Below are 13,062 nucleotides of genomic sequence, written 5' to 3'. Positions count from 1 at the left end.
CGAGTCTTATTTTGAGTGGTTCCCATCTCCCCGTGATGACCCCCCTTATTATGACCTTTGAGATGTCTCCATGTCCCCCGTGACCCACCGTACCGTGCCTGTAATTATCCGTCCTAATTACAGCATAGCTGCCATTGCAATAAATTCTCAAAGAAGCGTTCTCTCGCTCCTGACTGTGAAGAAAGAGAGCAAGTGAGACAGGAAGAGAACTAGAGAAAGGGCAATAGAGAAAGGAAAAGTGATAGAGAGAGAAATCGCTCTGCTTTGTCGACCCCTCAATGCGACCTGCTCCCAGAGGAAAGCAATTTAACGCTCTGTTGCTTCCAGAGCAGTATATCTGAATCACAAAATAACCTTAGATAAATTACAGGCGGCTACTTTTTTTTCAGTTCCCTATCTCCAGTCTGAAGATCTGTAAGCTCACCTCAGCGGAGAGACAAAAAACACAAAGCAGGGGGCCCGTGAAACGCTGTCACTAAGCAACGCTCGCCAAATTGAAGACGTAGATGCGCGATGGGTGGGAGAAAGTGAGAATGCATTCCTACGGTATGCCGTATGAAGAAGGCAGCCAGAGATGTATCCGCCCGGAGCCCTCGCTTATGTTTCTATTTCTCCTTATGTGAACGCTAAGCTCGGTCGCCCTCTGAATTCGTGTTTTGTGTTACATTGTGTACAAACTGTAGTCGCACAGCGTTAAGAAGAAAGAAGTTCTGTAATCTCGGTGGAATCCGTGCCGAAAAGCACTTCAACACAGACACATCTGTCCCGACAAGTGCTTTCCGCAAATCTTTGCTTAGCTTTCCGCAAACAGCTTCAAGTCTCGATTTGTTGTGTGCGCGAAAGACCAAGCTTTGTCTATTTACCTTCTTTCTACCACTTTGGTCGGCTCCCAGAAACACGGAAGAATTCAATTACATGGTGACTGGGGTCTTGACACGGCCCACTTCTATTTCAATCACCCACAGTCAAGTATAAAATGGTGCCGGGGAGGTTGTGTTACCGCTGTGTGTGTGTGTGTGTGTGTGTGTGTGTGTGTGTGTGTGTGTGTGTGTGTGTGTGTGTGTGTGTGTGTGTGTGCGAGGAGCGGCCAATGAGCCATGCAGTGACACCAACAGGCCCACTGAGACTGGCTGTAGAGATACTGATCCTTGTTGCATTGTACAAGAAGTCAGGACACGAGTGACATGAGATTGGATTTGAGGATCCTGGAATGAGATCATTCTTTCTCGTTCGATATTACAGAAACCTGAGCATGAAACAATGTTTACAAAATGTTCACATACCTATTTATTTTTACACCCTAAAATGTTGGAGTATGGACAAATCCAATGGTTGGGTTTAAATGAACCTACAGTACAGCATGATGGGTTGTTTCAGTTTATATACAGTATAGTTGGGTCAAATATGGACATTATGTAAGTTCGTTTAAACCGGGTTTGTTCATTTTTTCCGACCATGGCTTCACACAGTATTTTTTATAGTGTAATTGTCAAGAGAATGTATACAAAAAATATGAATTCAAATTGATTTAGGCTGTTAGTATTGTTGGCTCAGTCTTGGCTGAATCAAATTGGAGGTTAGCCACTTTAATAAAACACTCAAATATCTAACTTGCAAAATGAGATGTAAAATGCCAAGATTTTTGTGTGGGATGACTGTATAGAAACTTGCTTACGTGCCAATCACAGTCTGTGGATCAGGTTATGGTTAAGGTCGAAGTATGGTTCATCTTTTACATGTACACGAGGATCCACGTACAGTACATATTTTTTGTGACCAGATTTTGCATACATTGTACGTGTAGGCCGAGCATGCACCTGTAGGAGAATGTAATATATAGTCCAGGAGCTGCAATGCATTTTGTCATAATGTGCATGCGTCAAACTTCTTTAAAATTTAAAGAAATTGCTTATCAAAATATGAAGATTCTCTTACAATTTTCTCAAGTTTATAAACACAAAAAAACAATGATATTACACGGCTCCTTGAAAATAGTCCCCATGGTAACTTTCAATAGCTGGGGGCTATTTTCGGGCATTGCGTAATATCGTTGCGCCTAATGCACCCATGGTACGGCAGCAAAGTCCTTGATTATTACGCCAGAATGAGAGAATAGTTCCTAGCCATGATGGCTTAGAAAATCACAACTTTTAATTTTCCGTTGTTCTTAGTCAGTCCTTCCAGAAAAATGCAGAGTTTTTTTGTGATTGTTGCTGTCAAATATCCCTGAACTTGCAGCACGTTTTCTTAAAAAATTGGATGGAATATGCAGGATATTTATGCAATTTTATGCAATGAAATTGCGGGACGTTGGGGTTTGCAGCCTTTCAATGAAGTTCACGTCACGTAATTACATCACTTCACAGTGTTCCCATAGCAACAGGGGACATGGCTGCACTTGTGTGAAGTAAATGCTAAATTTTTCAACTTTCTGCTAAGATATATGTGATTTGCAAAAAAGCAGGTATTATGAAATCATGCAAGCCCCGCATAATTTGCAAATGGAAATCTGCAATTTATGCTGCGAAAGTGTGGCGTATTTGAAAAAATGTGGCCCTGCATAAATATGCGGACTTTGGCTGATTATGCATTGAATCGTGCGATCGCAAAATCGTGTTTTTCTGGAGGGACTGCTTAGTACACAATGTGCTACCCAGTCTCCTAAGGATGCGTATAAATAGCACGAAGTGTAAAACTCGTGCAATACATACGCTAAATTCCACTTTGGCGTGCATATGATACGCAAGTCCTTCCCATTCACTTAAACGGTGCATCTTTTTTGTCGTTTTATTTATTGGTTTCTCAATTTTTTTCTGTTTTTTAAACCATTTTCGCTTGGGTTTAGGGTTAGATTTTAGATTTGCTTCATGAGGTTATTTAATATACAGGTTTCTCCATGTTTTTGTCCATATTTAAGCCATGGTCGCTTGGAGTTGGGGTTAGAGTTGGGGTTTGGGTTAGGATGTCATTTTTATATAACAAAAAGTTGTTCTAACCCTAAACCCAAGCGAAAATGGTAAAAAATAGCAAAAAAATTGAGAAACCAATAAATAAAACGACAAAAAAAGATGCACTATTTAAGTGAATGGGAAGGACTTGCGTATCATATGCACGCCAAAGTGTAATTTGGCGTATGTATTGCACGAGTTTTACACTTCGTGCTATTTATACGCATTTTCAGCAATGTAACTACAGAATAGGGAAAATATCGAAACTCTGGTCTATATGAGAGAATTTTCATATTTTGGTGAACGATTTAAAAAAAAAAGTTAAATCATGCAATACATTTTTCATCCAACTTATGACTTTCTAAATTGTCATCAATGATGCAACATTCATCCTTAATTTTATATGACCCTTTTCCAAAACCCCTCCCCTTTTGCTTCTTTGTCTTTAAGACTACTGTGTAAACACCATCTGCACATGAAATGAGTAACATTGATTTGCTGTAAGACGTGTATTTGCTGTCAACTCCAATATAGTGCCTAACTACCCCATCCTACAATAACAGCCTCTTTGCAGGGCCGGCATTACATTTTGACAAAACAATCCTCACTGAAATGTGGGCACAGACTATAATGGTCAGACTGAGATGATCAGGGACATTGTTAAAGATAAACTTTAGCCACTCTTTTCGAACACTGGTGTCACTTTGTCTGGGGCCAGTTGCATAAACATAGCCTCTAAGATAAGACAGTGTCATAACTACAGTAGTCTGATAAACTATGGTACTCTGCCATACTTTTTGGATTCAAATTAAACAAGTCTACAAAGAGAGATGACTAACTTGTAAGGCTAGTATAAGCAGTTTACACAAACTACTTTATCCATAAGACATCACTGTAACTGGGCGGGTTGAGATTTTGAACACTAAAGCCCAATTTATACTTCTGCGTTGACCGTACGACTTAGCCTATGCATAGCCTGACGCACACCTCCTCAAAAACATTACAATGCATCAATTATATGCGAACCACAAGCGCTGTGATTGGTCTGCTAGCACCACTCCCTTAGGTCAAAAAAATCTGCAATATTTAGCGTAGCATTTCATCATAAGCCTTTCCGATTTCAACAGTAAAGAAAATGGACCAAGTTGAGGTGCAATATTTAAAGGTGCATTGTGTAACTTTTAGAAGGATCTTTTGACAGTAATGCAATGTAATATACATAACTATATTATCAGTGGTGTATAAAGACTTAATGTTTTTATTAGCTTTTCATTGTGGTTTTGTACAGGCCCAAAACACTCATCTATACAACTCAGGCTAAAGTTGCTGTCTATTTGCCATCTCTTCTGCTGCTTCTCCAACAACTTACACAACAAGCTGCTGCTTCTTCATCTTTTGCGACATTGTGAAATTTGCAAATATTGAAAACAAAAATCATGCCAGGTCAGTTTATGCTTAGCTGTGCTTTGGGAGCAACATACAGTTGCAGAATCCTGCATATCAAATCATCTACACCTCTTAGCCTTCATAACTGACATCCGTACTCGCCTTCCTTTGAAAAAATATATAATAAAAAAATATTAAAGTCATTCAGCGGGTCTATTTTCGTTGCTATTGAAGTTAAAGAGGAGTTTTCATGGCCCGACGGTTCCTGACCTTCCTGTTAAAAAGCATTTGAACGCAGCCCTGTGTGTAATTACCAATCGCGCTGTTGCGCTGCTCATCTAAGCACTCAATAAAACCTTTTTAGAAAGTGAGCTGATAACCAGCACGAATGATTTACAGGAAACCCCAGCGGGTTGATAGATTACACCAACAGCACGGAAGTGCCACAAGACTGTCAGGAAGACAAAGGGAAAAGGTTGTTATGTCAAGAAAACTGACTGACAACAAAAAGTGCGCAGAGGATAATTTATTCAGCGAGAGCTACAGAAGGTTTGTGATATCTGCCATATTACTGCGGCAATAACAGACCCTGTTAATGTATTCCATCTCAGGCATTGCCTGGGGACAATGTTTTTATGTCACCAGTCAGGAACTGCTGTTGCCGCCACGATTGAACAGACTGTCTCGCATGCGGAGAAACGGAGAGCCATGTGAGCCCTCCTGGTGCTTTAGAGCATGTGCATATTCTCAGGGACGTTCTCCGGTCTGTGGAGCTGGGTGAGGTGTTAAAGTAGGCGGCAGCGGTGTGGACCACGCTGCTATAATATGCATCACATTTCTTTATTCCCCTGCGGGTCCACTGTCCTGGATGATTGAGCGACCGTTTTGTCTAAAAAGAGGCCAGAATATTTAACAGCCATAAGTTTTAAGTTCCCCGGGGATTCTCTTTTCCCGTAAATGCATCCTGGACAATTTATGCGTAACCCTTTCTCCAACACTGATTTAAGTTCCTATTCAAAAATTATTTATGTTTTCGAGTTTAATTCTTTCTTGATCATTTACGAACCTAATGTTTTAAAGGGGCCATGGCATGAAAATGTTCCATGTTTAAGTGCTATGATTGGGTCCCCCATGGGCGTCGGAAGCAAATGAAAAGTGGGTGGGTCCCCCCCGAAAAATAAATTTACTGCAATAGATGACATTTTCATGTTTCCTTTTAATTAGCCTGAACATTTGCGTTTATTAAATTAAAGACAGTAGCCTATTACGGTCGAAATTCTGGTAATAGCCCTTTAAATATTTTGCAAATAATGACAGATGTCATGTTTCATTTATCTTTCTCTGTGTCATTTTTTTTCTCTACTCTGCTGACAGTAGGCTACAATGTTTATTTTTTATTTTGAGGAAATAAAAGGTAAGAAAAACGAATGAAGGTAAACTGATACAACTTTTGTATACCTTTTTTATTTGTTATACCCAATTTCTCTTTCTCTCTCTTAGAGAAATATAAATGTGAGATTCTGGAAATGAGATCACTTTATTTTATGGTATCCGTCGGGAAACAATGCTGTCATAAGAGTTTGAGCATGTGTACTTCTAAAACACAATCGATTAAACAGAGGTATGACTTTATGAATTATCTGCAAATGTACCTCGCAAATAATAACAATACGTGAGGACGTTCATGTCGCAAATGAAAAGTAATTGCAGGCTTCTGTAAAAAAAAACTTGAAAATTATCCAGCGATCGTGGGACCATAATAAAAATAAACTATTTTACAGCAGTAATAATATTTTAACGATTAGCCTACACTTTTAACGTTTGAAAGGAACCACATTTAGTGCTGTGTTAATTATCATTAAAAGCAAAACGGGATCTCTGTGCCTCCGCGACAGACGCAATTCTTCTGGCATCTCTCCTCATCATCTCCTCTTTTTTTCTTCTGTGTCTTGAACTTGGGGCTCGAGTCCGACCTAAGGTTCGAGCTGCCTTTAAGAACACCAAGCTAAGTTCGTTTACCGTTAATTATTAAGACTAAATGGGCAGGCAAACTCGTGAAACAATGAAAGTAAAATAATCCGCTATAATATGGTTTTACACGTCTATAGAAAATATACTTTAAATAAAGCAGTTATTAATTTTCCTAATGCATGGTTGTTTGACATTTACTTCTGTTTAAAACATTTGGCAAAGGAGGTTTTTCAGCACTATGTTCGAACAGCAACTCAGCGTCCACTCACCCCCGCGAATTATGTTTAAAAGCTGAAACGGGTCCACGGTGTAAAAAAAGCAAAGGTTAGGGATCCCTGCTCTAGTGGAATGGATTTGGACTAACAGCGCTTTGATAAGTGAACAGACAAATGCGCTAAATTAGAGAAAAAGTGGGTGGGTCCATTATCATTGGTCTTAAAAAGTGGGTGGGTCCTGTCCCACCCACGTATAATGGTTCCGACGCCCATGGGGTCCCCAGTGCTTCTATCAACCTAGAAAATGTGAAAAAGATCAATCCAGTAAATTAGTTTTGGTAAACCATTCTCTACAAGCACATGAAAAAAATAGGTCGTTGAAATTTGTCTCTCCTTATGATGTCATAAGGAGCTCTTATTATAATAATACCACCCCTTAATCTGCACTATCCAATCACAGCACTGCCATTTAGTGCAGAGAAAAAGAGAGAGAGAAAATAATTCACAGCACAATTGAGTTTGAATTGCATCAAACCACCATCATTGTGATCAGTGTTTGCACTTCATCCGCTCATTTGCATTTTAACTCTTTCACCGCCATTGACGAGATATCTTGTCAATTAAGAGAAAACGCTTCCCCGCCAATGACGAGATTTTCCATCTTTCCGCAATACCGCTATTATCCACCAGGTGGCGCCCTTCCGCAACTTTTTAAACCCGGAAGTATTGCCCTATGGCAAGCGGCTGCATGTCCGTGTCTGTTTTAAAGATCGCTCTGAATTGGATCTCTATGAAAAGTCCGTCACAAAAATGGAATTATCTCTGCTTTTTGCTCAAAATGTAGTGTTTTTGCAGAACCCTACCCATATTCAAAAGCTGCTTGCAAAAGACCCACTGAAGGTAGGATGAAACATTTTTTTTGTTTGAAAGCAGAGGGTCTGTTCTTTCGTTTGGTATATTGTATGTTTATATATTTAAAGAAGAACATTTTCTGGAAGGCATTAAACTTTGGTGAAAATCATGAAAAACGCTGGCGCTGGCTGGCAACTTTTTTTAAAAACGCTGGCGGTGAAAGAGTTAAAGGACACACCCAAAACAGCACATTTTTGCACACACCTACAAAGTGGCAATTTTAACATGTTATAATAAATTATTTATATGGTATTTTGATCTAAAACTTCACATATGTGCTCTGGGGACACCAAAGATTTATTTGACATCTTTAAAAAAGTCTTGTGAAATGGCTCCTTTAACTTAACATAATTTAAAGGAATAATTCAGATGCAAAATATCTTATAATTTACTCACCCTTATGTCATCCTGATGTATATGACTTCCTTCCTTTGGCTGAACATAAACAAACTATTTAATGTTAAAATTATATCTTTTCATATGAGAGGCAACATGGCAGAGCTCCAAAAAGCACAAACATCCATCATTAAAGTAATTCAAACTTCAGTGGGTTAATAAATGTCTTCTGCGCAACGGTACTTCGATGCGATACTGGGTTAGAAAATGATGAATATTTTGTGCTTATTTAGCGATCGTATACATCTAAGGATATGCATGTAAGTCATATACATTTGGGATGGCATGAGGGTGAGTAAATTATTTAAGAATTGTCATATTTAAGTGAACTACCCCATTAAACTGAAACATTTTATTTCCAGGTTTAATTCGAATAGCACATCTTTAATATGCCAGGACTTTATGGACCACTGTATTTTACAAGAAATTGCCATGTGGGCTATATTTATATAACTATTAAGAAGTTTTATAAGATAAGGCCCTTTTAATGGTGATATTTCAGCAAAGTTAAAAATCTTTCTAATGATCTCTCTCTCTCTCTCTCTCTCTCTCTCTCTCTCTCTCTCTCTCTCTCTCTCCCTCTCCATCCCCTGCCAGACTTTAAGCAAGCCTCCAGGCTGCCATCTCCTCATATCAGACCTCATATAGCCTGCCAGGCTACAGCCAGACTCCACATTCACAGAGCCACTGTCTGCTCACATCTACACACACATACCCTGTATACACGCACACACACACACACACACACACACACACACACACACAGCTTCTCTCTATTTTATTGTATGAGTTATGTGTTTTAAAGTGTCATGTTGCCTATTATTTTTCTTATTATTGTCAGAGCCGAGCAGCTTCAATCATTTCAGAAACTTGGTCGTTTGTTGACCCTAAAACCATTAACAATCGCTTTAAAATATCTTTCATCATCTGTCTCATCAATACTTAATAATGGCTTCACTCTCTTTGTCTACTCTGGAGAGAAGAGTTTGAGTAATCACTCCTAGCGTACACAGTCATTTGTTCTTCAAATGTATCTTGGAAATCAAGTTACTGTCCTATTAGATGCTATACAGAGATTTATACAATGTAGATAAAACTAAAAATACTTTTTATATATCTCTATTGACTTTATAGTACAGTTGCCAATTAAAAAAGGTAAGCAGAGATGAATGCTAAAGGGCATGTGTGGGACAACATTTGACTTCAACACACAGAGGCGTCATGCCCACTCAGTGTTTTTTTTTTGGCCAAACCAAATAAATATCTATTTATCTGTTACTTGGTTTAATAGGCACAATATTATCAGTTCTGTGTTGCATCCACATCACTTTTTAGAAATATTCACATTTTTGATCAATGGGTTTTGATCACGTTACATGGTACTTCAATACAGGCAAAGTATTGTTACTGTATTTTGTAATCCGAAGAATTAAAGCATCATCAGAAACACTTACAAAACTTCCAAAACCCAGTACTCTAATGTACATATAACTTCCACTGTGTACAAAATGTATGGTTCAAAATTCATTTTTTTAAAGTTATATTTTTGAATTCATCATTGTATGTCATTGTTTGCCTAAGTTCACTGGGATGCGTACTCACGTAATGCTCATAATGTGAGGTCAAAAATATTTTTTTCTAAAGAAATAAAATTTGAAAAACAAAAGTGTCAATTACAGCATTTACTTTTTCCAGTGTTAAGCATTACTTTACAACCAATCACATTTTTTGTAATTTTCATTGTTAATATACTTTTGAAATATGCATTTAAAATTAATTTCATTTTATAACATAACGCAGTTGTTGTACAAATACGTTTATGGCACAATTGATACAACTTCTGCCAATATGTCATAAATTTTGAATTACTTGATTAAATATAAGTATTTAACAAAAAAGTTAGTCAATACATAGAGTAGATATTACAGTGGTTTTTACATGAAGGCAGGTGGGCTCAGATTGTACATGGGGGGCGCCAAGAAAAAAGACTGATCACCCTATAATATTGCATGTTTGTGCACACATTTCTGTGAGCATGTGCACACTTGCCCCTTAAAAAATGTGGTGCATGACACTCGTCAACACACATACAGATAAGTTTGTAAATTTAGCAATTTTATTTCAAACAGAGATGGCGATAGAGGGGCAAAATTTTGTGTTGTTAATTTAAGGCCCTGTTTACACAAGAATGATTGAGGTTGAAAACGTAAAAATATTTTATCGGATGTGCCTTTTGTTTACACGGCAACAGCGTTTTTGGGGCTTAAAAACTCAAAAAAGTGAAACCAATCTCCAGAGTGGAAATCTTAAAAACACTCTACCGTCGCGTTCCTGTCTAAAGGGTAAAAACGCAAAAGTTTGCTCACAATGGTTTTGTCGCGTACGCATTTACGTCACAGGCATGAGCCAGTTCAGGAAAATAACAACAAACATGTCGGATTATTTCCATACGTCGGACCTACAAGTTGCCATAGCAGCTCCAATAAATATAAGAGTCTTTCAGCAGTTACGAAATATTCACAGCAAGTTTTACTGATCAGAGAAGGTGCATTAATTACCTCCATCAAATTGTTGATGCGCCAATGCGTCAGAGGCAAACCAGACGGCTTTGGACGAGACCTGGGAGAACAAGGAAGAAGGTTGTACGAAGGTGCGTGGATTTGGTGGTGTTGTGTGTCAGTGCTTCACATTGCCACCTATCCGCCTGGAGTGCATACTACTGTACATTGATTATCACACAGTTTTGCGTCACCATATGCACGCAAAACGCTTGTATAAACATGAAATAAAAAGTGATAATGCAACGCCACTTTTGCGTTTTCTCTTTAGATCATTTCCGTGTAGCCTAAAATAAGCCAGAAAAATAAACTTGATAAGGTTTATAAAAGTTGAAAAAATGCAATGCAACAGCCAAATACAAATCTGACTCATATATACGGAGGCCAACAATTAACAAATATAGCAGATGTGTCATTTGTGCAGCCTACAATCTACTTCACATTATTTGGCAAAGTTAATGCAAAATGGATGAAGTCGCTTTCTGTAACATGCATTTAATGATTTACATGTCTACCAAACTATGTAATGTCTTAAGTGATGCTCATTTCAGGACTTTTCTTAGCATAATATTGATAAGTGCAATTCATTGTGATTAATTTGAATAATTGGCATGTCATACAGCTAATTTGATGAAGAAATCTGAACATGATTTATAAGAAGAAAGGAGTAAAGCATATGTTCATCTATTACAATGACAAAATGGAAGCCCAAATGAACGTACGTGACTGTAAACATTTAACATGGCAGCAAAGCTCCTACATTTTTGTACCTCTAAAGAGGGTGAGACAGAGCGGAGAAGCTCTGGAGATGCCAGGAGTGATAATGAGTTATATTTTAAGAACATTACATTTGTCGAGAAAATTAAACAGAACAAGTTGTTGATGAACCATCGAGGGCTTTATCCTATTAATGGTCCATGGAAAAGGGTGTTATTCATCATTATCACAAATATTTCAGAACAAGAATGTAACATCATTTACAAGACCGCACAAAAGCACGAGACACATAAGCATGCACTCTGTAATTGGGCACATCATAAGAAAACAGAAGCTTTCAATCAAATTAGCAATGTAGATGAATATGGGGGCTGGGCAGAAGCACATCTGAACTGCAATTATGTGGAATTCTCATCAGATGGGAAAATCATACATCTTTTTCTCATCAGCTGAGCATAAGGAGCTCCAGGCACAAAAACACACACGGCGACGAGAGCGGCAACCATTAACAGAGTTTATTTCATTGGGTAAATTCAAAATCATGCTGCACCTAATCCATCTTCAGCTTATGAAATGGCAATAATTATGCGGCGCATCAATTACGTTTCATATAGAGTACGTTCGGTATCAATCAAAGCATTGGCAACGGCGTTCAAATCAATAAGCAGATAATTATAAGCATTTTTAAGCAACATCACTGAAGATGCTGCAAGGTAAAAACCCTGAAGCAAGGACTTCGGAAATCAATAGAAAATGCAACACATATCCTTTAATTACAAATAGAGAACCAGCATAAAGCTATGAAAGATCAACACTTACAGCTGACTATCATCCTGTGATTGATGCAAACAGGCTGTACAAACCTCAAGGTGACTTGTAATGTATGTACTAGTGAATAAAAACATTTGGACTCAAACCATGACCTTGGGATAAAAACCATTTCAGAACTTTACCCGGATTGGAAAAAAGGATTATAATTATAACACTTGTGATTTTCATACAGTAAATTACATCGACTTGAAAGAAATACATTTTTTCGCATTTAGCCACATGGGCATGAGTTTTCTCATGTTATTAATCTACCATTTATTTCTCTATTAATTTCAATATGTGAATAATTTAGCCTTTAAAACACACGCTTTAAACATCAAACACAAAAGACGTATTTAGGAAAAGAATAAAAATATTTGAAATCCCAAAGAGGCTGGTTTGAAGTAAGAAGAACAGACAAAAGTAAAACCAAATCCGTTGAGAAATAAAACGCTTTCACCCATTTGCTCAATTTTCTTTGAATTATGTTTTTTTTTATCTACGTTTGTTCCATATATTCTCTCAATTACATTTTTGTGTTTCATTTCATTATGGCATGTACTGCTTAGTACTGTTAAGGTGGTTTCACAGCAAAATCTTAATATGCAGTATACTGTACCTGTACATGTATTTGGAGTGCTGTCCCACAACCCTAGCACATAATAAAGGACACTTTAGGGCTTTTACAAAGTGCATTCGCTTTTGCCTTTCCTCCTACACTTCCTGTGGTGATGGCTGCCTCCCATGAAGCTATAATGTGTGAGATTTGTCAGTGTCAATTTTACAGCTAATCTTTCTGGTCCACCTAGGCCCTCCCATTCCCCGCCCATTAATTCTGTAGCCTTGTACACTAGAGAGAGAGAGAGAGAGAGAGAGAGAGAGAGAGAGATTGCTGTGAATACTAAGAAAAGTTTCTACGTTTGTTGAACTCTGGCAAATATTAAAGTCTTCCTGTAGTTAAAATAATTTTATCAATTAAATCTTTAACCCTAATAATAGCATATATAAAAGTTTTACCTGTCAAAGTAATTTCTTAACAGCTTAAATGTAACTCTACACCCTTGCCTCATTTAGTATACGCGGAATCATGAATATGCAAATTAGTTCTCACCTCTACTCAGTCACACAGCTTGGACCATAGATATATAT

The 13,062-nt window shown here is 37.8% G+C and overlaps 1 protein-coding gene across 3 annotated transcripts in view; it reads right to left on the bottom strand.

The window, feature by feature from the left end:
* The window catches only part of mgat4c (mgat4 family member C), a 145,247-nt gene that overhangs the window by 108,354 nt on the left and 23,831 nt on the right, over positions 1 to 13,062 (bottom strand). The window contains exon 2 of one of the 3 annotated variants that reach the window (XM_065278877.2): positions 10,387 to 10,447. The exons of the other annotated variants lie outside the window; for them this stretch is intronic. The gene's annotated coding sequence lies outside the window, so the exon portion shown is untranslated. The remainder of the gene's footprint in view (positions 1 to 10,386; positions 10,448 to 13,062) is intronic. 3 annotated transcript variants of the gene reach the window in all.

Source organism: Paramisgurnus dabryanus, chromosome 9 (genome assembly GCF_030506205.2).
Source record: "Paramisgurnus dabryanus chromosome 9, PD_genome_1.1, whole genome shotgun sequence".
NCBI lineage: Eukaryota > Metazoa > Chordata > Actinopteri > Cypriniformes > Cobitidae > Paramisgurnus > Paramisgurnus dabryanus.
Note: the sequence above shows the minus strand (reverse complement) of the source record. Positions and strands in the feature narration are given on the sequence as shown.